The sequence below is a fragment of the Rutidosis leptorrhynchoides genome, chromosome 10, assembly GCF_046630445.1.
Source record: "Rutidosis leptorrhynchoides isolate AG116_Rl617_1_P2 chromosome 10, CSIRO_AGI_Rlap_v1, whole genome shotgun sequence".
Lineage (NCBI taxonomy): Eukaryota > Viridiplantae > Streptophyta > Magnoliopsida > Asterales > Asteraceae > Rutidosis > Rutidosis leptorrhynchoides.
Genome location: NC_092342.1, coordinates 14,738,133 through 14,744,627, shown reverse-complemented (window position 1 = coordinate 14,744,627; position 6,495 = coordinate 14,738,133).

The following is a 6,495-nucleotide window of genomic DNA, read 5'->3' as shown; positions in this document are numbered from 1 at the left end:
ATTATTATACGAGAATTCTGCTAATGGTAGATATTTATCCCATCCGTTTCCAAAATCGATCACACATGCCCTGAGCATGTCTTCAAGAGTCTGAATCGTTCTTTCACTCTGCCCGTCGGTTTGCGGATGATACGCGGTACTCATATCCAAACAAGTTCCTAGGGCCTCCTGTAGTGATTGCCAGAACTTTGATGTAAATCTACTATCACGATCGGATATAATGGAAATAGGTATTCCATGCCTTGAAACAACTTCCTTTATATACAATCGTAATAGTTTCTCCATTCTATCCGTTTCCTTTATAGGCAAGAAGTGTGCAGACTTGGTGAGACGATCAACAATCACCCAAATGGTGTCGTATCCCCAGGCAGTCTTTGGTAACTTCGTGATGAAATCCATGGTAATACCATCCCATTTCCATTCTGGGATTTCTGGTTGTTGAAGTAACCCTGACGGCTTCTGGTGTTCAGCTTTGACTTTGGAACAAGTTAAACATTCCCCAACATATGTTGCAACGTCTGTCTTTAAATTAGGCCACCAATAATGTGTCTTAAGATCTTGGTACATCTTTCCAACTCCAGGATATATCGAGTATCTTGTCTTATGTGCCTCATTTAATATCAACTTCCTTAATCCACCCAACTTCGGTACCCAAATACGATTTGCAAAATATCGAATTCCATCTTCCCGCATAACGAGTTGCTTCTCATACTTCTTCATTATTTCATTTCCTATATTTTCTTTAGTAAGTGCTTCTCGTTGAACTTCTTTGATTTGTGAGTTGAGATTCATGCAAATTTTTATGTTCATCGCTCGTACTCGAATTGGTTCTCGTTCCTTTCTGCTTAAAGCATCGGCCACCACGTTCACCTTCCCGGGATGATAACGAATTTCACAATCATAGTCGTTTATTAACTCGACCCACCTACGTTGTCTCATGTTCAGCTGTTTCTGATCAAAAATATGTTGAAGGCTTTTATGATCAGTAAACACAGTGCATTTAACCCCATACAAGTAGTGTCTCCATATCTTCAATGCAAACACGACTGCTCCCAGTTCTAGATCATGCGTCGTATAATTCCGCTCGTGAATCTTCAATTGTCGGGATGCGTATGCAATAACTTTCTTTCGTTGCATAAGAACGCAACCAAAACCTTGTCGCGAAGCGTCACAATATATTTCAAAATCATCGTTCCCTTCTGGTAACGATAAAATAGGCGCCGTAGTTAACTTCTTCTTTAGTAATTGAAATGCACTCTCCTGCTCAGAAGTCCATTCATATTTCTTCCCTTTTTGCGTTAACGCTGTCAACGGCTTAGCTATTCGGGAAAAATCTTGAATAAACCTTCTATAATAACCGGCTAAACCAAAAAATTGACGTATCTGCGTTGGTGTCTTAGGAGTCTCCCATTTTTCAATGGATTCAATTTTTGCTGGATCAACCTGAATTCCTTTGCTACTAACAACGTGGCCAAGAAATTGCACTTCTTTCAACCAGAAAGCACATTTAGAAAATTTAGCATATAGCTGTTCTTTTCTCAACAACTCTAATATCAACCTTAAATGCTGCTCATGCTCTTGCTCACTCTTGGAATAGATAAGAATATCATCAATGAAAACGATAACAAACTTATCTAAATATGGACTACAAACTCGATTCATGAGGTCCATGAATACAGCTGGCGCATTTGTCAACCCAAACGGCATGACCAAAAATTCGTAATGACCATAACGTGTCTGAAAAGCAGTTTTCGGAATGTCCTCTTCTTTGACACGTAATTGATGATAGCCCGACCTTAAGTCAATTTTTGAGTACACACATGATCCTTGGAGTTGATCAAATAAGTCGTCAATTCTCGGTAGTGGATACCGATTCTTGATAGTTAACTTATTTAATTCACGATAATCTATACACATCCTAAAAGATCCATCTTTCTTTTTAACAAATAGAATCGGAGCTCCCCACAGTGAAGTACTTGGTCGTATGAATCCATGATCCAGTAATTCTTTTAACTGACTCTGAAGTTCTTTTAACTCGGACGGTGCAAGTCTATATGGAGCACGAGCCACTGGTGCAGCTCCTGGTACTAAATCTATTTGAAATTCTACAGATCTAAATGGAGGTAATCCCGGCAACTTTTCCGGAAAGACTTCAGGAAAATCTCTTGCCACAGGCACGTCATTGATGCTCTTCACTTTTTCCTTTGTTTCGACTTTATTAACATGTGCTAAGATAGCATAGAACCCTTTCTTCAAGCACTTTTGAGCTTTCAAATAACTAATGAGTTTTAGCTTTGAGTTACCCTTCTCTCCATAAATCATTACTGGCGTTTTATCCTTACGAGGAATGCGAATTGCCTTCTTGGCGCACACAACTTCAGCTCCTATTTTGGACATCCAGTCCATACCGACTATTACATCAAAACTTCCTAATTCTACGGGTATCAAGTCAATTTTAAATGTTTCTCCGGCTAAATTTATTTTACAATCACGGCAAATTTTATCGGCTTTAATTAGTTTACCATTAGCTAACTCAATCATGTACTTAGCATCGAGAGGTAATGATGAACAATTCAATTTAGTGTGAAAGTCTCTACACACGTAACTTCTATCAGCACCAGTATCAAATATAATAGATGCGGATAAGTTATTAATGGTAAACGTACCCGTAACAAGCTCCAGGTCTTCACATGCCTCTTTAGCATTAATAACAAATGCTCTTCCACGTGCAGGTCCGATATTCTTCTCTGGATTCGGGCACTGGCTCTTATAGTGACCTTGTTTTCCACACCCAAAACAAGTAATGGTAGCCAAAGCAGTTCTATTTGCATTGGTGGCAGGAGTCTTGGTACCATTTGTATTTGTAACGAGAGCCCTACAATCTTCAGCAAGATGACCCTTTCGATTACATTTGTTGCATACCACATTACAGTAACCAGAGTGATGTTTGTGGCATCGGTTGCATAAAGGATTTTGTCCTTTATAACCAAAGCTTAAACCACTACCCGTACCTTGCATGTTTTCTTGTTTCTTAAAAGATTGTTGTTGGTTACCTCGATCATAATTTCCATTCCACTTTCTTTTGTTACCTGATACCTTCACATCAGTATTGGATACTTTCTTATCCATGATGACCTGATCCATTAGCTCGTTTGCCATGGTTATAGCTTCATGAATTGTCTTAGGTTTCGATGCTGTAACATTTGCCTTGACCTTTTTGGGCAAACCATCTTTGTACATTTCAATCTTCCGTTCTTCGGTTGGAACCAATTCAGGACATAGCAAAAATAATTCCATGAATCGCTGATTGTAGTTGGTGATTTCAGTACCAATAACCTTCAGACTTCGTAACTCATCTTCCAACTTCCTAACCTCGTTCCTTGGACAATATTCATTGATTAACATTGTTTTGAATTCTTCCCACGGAGTATCATAAGCTACATCTCCTCCTACAGCCTTCACATAATTTTTCCACCACGTGAGTGCACTATCTTGTAAAGTGCATGATGCGTATTTGGTCATGTCCTTTTCAACACAACCACTGATTTTGAACACAGTTTCCATCTTTTCTATCCACCGGGTTAAACCGATCGGTCCTTCTGTTCCACTGAATGATGAGGGCTTGCAAGCTTGAAAAGTTTTGTAAGTGCACCCCACACGAGGATTTGGGTTAACTGCAGCACCTCTTGCAGCCTCGACCCATAACATTCTGTCGTTAACTCGTTGATTGATGAGTTCCTGGATTTCTTGTTCCGTCATTCGGTTCAATCGCGCCATATTCTTCTATAAGAATGAAAAGAAAATAATTATTCACATGGAATATTATAGATGTAGTGTATATTTACAGTACATTATAGCTTATTAATAATATGAACCAGGTATTATTATAAAAGCCTTTTCTTCTTATTAGCGTTTTATAATTATATCTAGGGTAGTACCTACCCGTTAATGTCCATACTTAATAGCTTAGTACAGAATCAATTACTACCATCTAAATAATACTTAACCATGGAAAATTATTGCATTTCACACTTCACTATTTTACATATGCTTATCTTACATCGAACATTAAGCAAACCACACTAATAATATTATACAAAACATTATATGATCCCATGGTTTAATACGGCAGCGCATCGTTTGGTCTATTTTCTAGGACGTTTAGGTTCAAAGAATCGCTTAACGCTTATCCTGGCTGTCTGCCTATATTTTGGCTGTGGGACTGAAGAACTGGATGCTGGGATAGAACGAATAGGAATAGCGGGAATAGGGGTGGTAGTGTCTAGTGGAGTTGGTGCCACATCATCCTTATTAAACTCAGGATTTGAATTTTCTAATTCATTAGCCTTTCGTTTCTTTCCTAGTTCGAACTCTTCTTTTGTAATTTCCTGTATTTCTTCCTCGGGTTCACTTTCCTCCTCGGGTTCACTTTCCTCCTCGGGTTCACTTTCCTCCTCGGGTTCACTTTCCTCCTCGGGTTCACTTTCCGGGTTCTCTATAGTCGGTTCATCCGGAATTTGTGAGTCTTCCCCAAAGATATTATTTTCGTCATCGGATAGGTTAATGACTGGAACACCATCTGAAGATTCTGGTTCGGAGTCGCTGAATGTGATAACAAGTTTTGAGCCCGACATCTATCACACAACAACTAACCCATTAGTACTACATAATATTTACATATAAATTTTAACCAACAATGATAAGCAATGGTTTTTAAATCAGACCCGGTCAAAGTCCAGACTTACTAATGTATCCTAACGACTTATCAGTTAGACACACTAATGCAAACCTGGTTCGCTAAGACCACCGCTCTGATACCACATGTCATAACCCGTCCTTAACCGTAAGAACGTGTTAGATAACGTATGATTTCATTGCGAGGTATTGACCTCTATATGCGACATTTTTAAAAGAAAAACTGCATATATTATACATTACAAACCATGATTCTTATTTTTGATACAAGCTTTGGACGAAATAAAGATGATTATCGTTTAGCGATAATCTTCGACTTACAAACTTTACAAATGATGATAACAACACGATTTCTAGCATATTTTACAACACAAGTTCTTGGATATGCAGTCTTATTTTTGACACAAATATGCGTACGCAAGATCCTGCTCAAATTCAACATAATGCAGCGGAAACTTCTAATTATCACCTGAGAATAAACATGTTTAAAACGTCAACATAAAGTTGGTGAGATATAGGTTTAGTGTCGGCAGCAATATATATATAGACCACAAGATTTCGTATATAAACAGTTTAATAAAAATATTCTAAGTGGTTGAGCACTTGGTAACCATACTTAACAATTAATCACGTCGCATATTCCCTTTAATATGAAATCTTACTACACTGTACCAAGTGTAGTCACGAAACGAAGTACTGTGCAACCGTTGAATACTGGTCGTCCAGTCCGGTTGGGGTTGTCAAGCCCGATAGATCTATCAACAGGATTCGCGTTTACAATACCGCTGTAAATATTAGTTACCAAGCTACAGGGAAGTATGCCAGTGGTACAACTCAATGTAGAATATATTTTTCAGTTACTTGTGTCCATAACGTAAAACATAAAATACATGTATTCTCATCCCGAAATATTTAGAGTTTAAAAGTGGGACTATATACTCACTTTCGTCTTGAAGATATATATATTTTGACTTGGTCTCCCGGTTGATATCACGAACCTATCCATATATAATATATCAATACCTTTTCTTTTTAAACAACGTCACATATATATTCTTGTTATACTTTTAATACTTTTTATAATTCCTTAGTCCGTAGTTAGCAGTTCGTTGTTAGTAATTCAATTTTAATGGTTCATATTTAGATGTTTAATAAACCTCCAACGAAATAAATAAAACCCCCAACGTATATGTATTGGTCGAGATTAATCTTGACCCACGGTACCGGTGTTGTCAAATGACGTGTTGCGTACATAAAGTACCGGTGTTGTCAAATGACGTGTTGCGTACAAACATGGGATCTTATGATTAATCTTCTCGTGTTGTTTACGGGTGATCCTGAACCATATAAAATAAAATTATGAGTACATATATATAAAATATCATGTGATCTTAAAAAGATGTGATTTATTTTAATTTTCTCCAATTAATCCCGAAGTTAAACTAGTCTTGGATAGCCAATTTTGTTTCGGTCATAGTTTCTTTGTTACAACTCCGTTTTCGTTGATTCAACTTGCCATCTCCTTGGATCGAGTTCCTCTTTAAGACTATGAACTGTAAATATCTTAGTTTGTATTCAAAATCACACGGCATAGGTGAAACTTTAGTGAAACTTATGAAGTTAAACCTTTTCCTTTATGTAGGCAACCTTAAATGATTATTTTTCTAAAAATACTTATACTTTGAATTAAATCATGAAATTTTTATGTGTTACCATATTCATAGTAAAAATCATTTTTCCAGAACATAAACCTTCAATTCAAAGTTTAAGATGGTTTTTAATTATCCAACCCAAAACAGC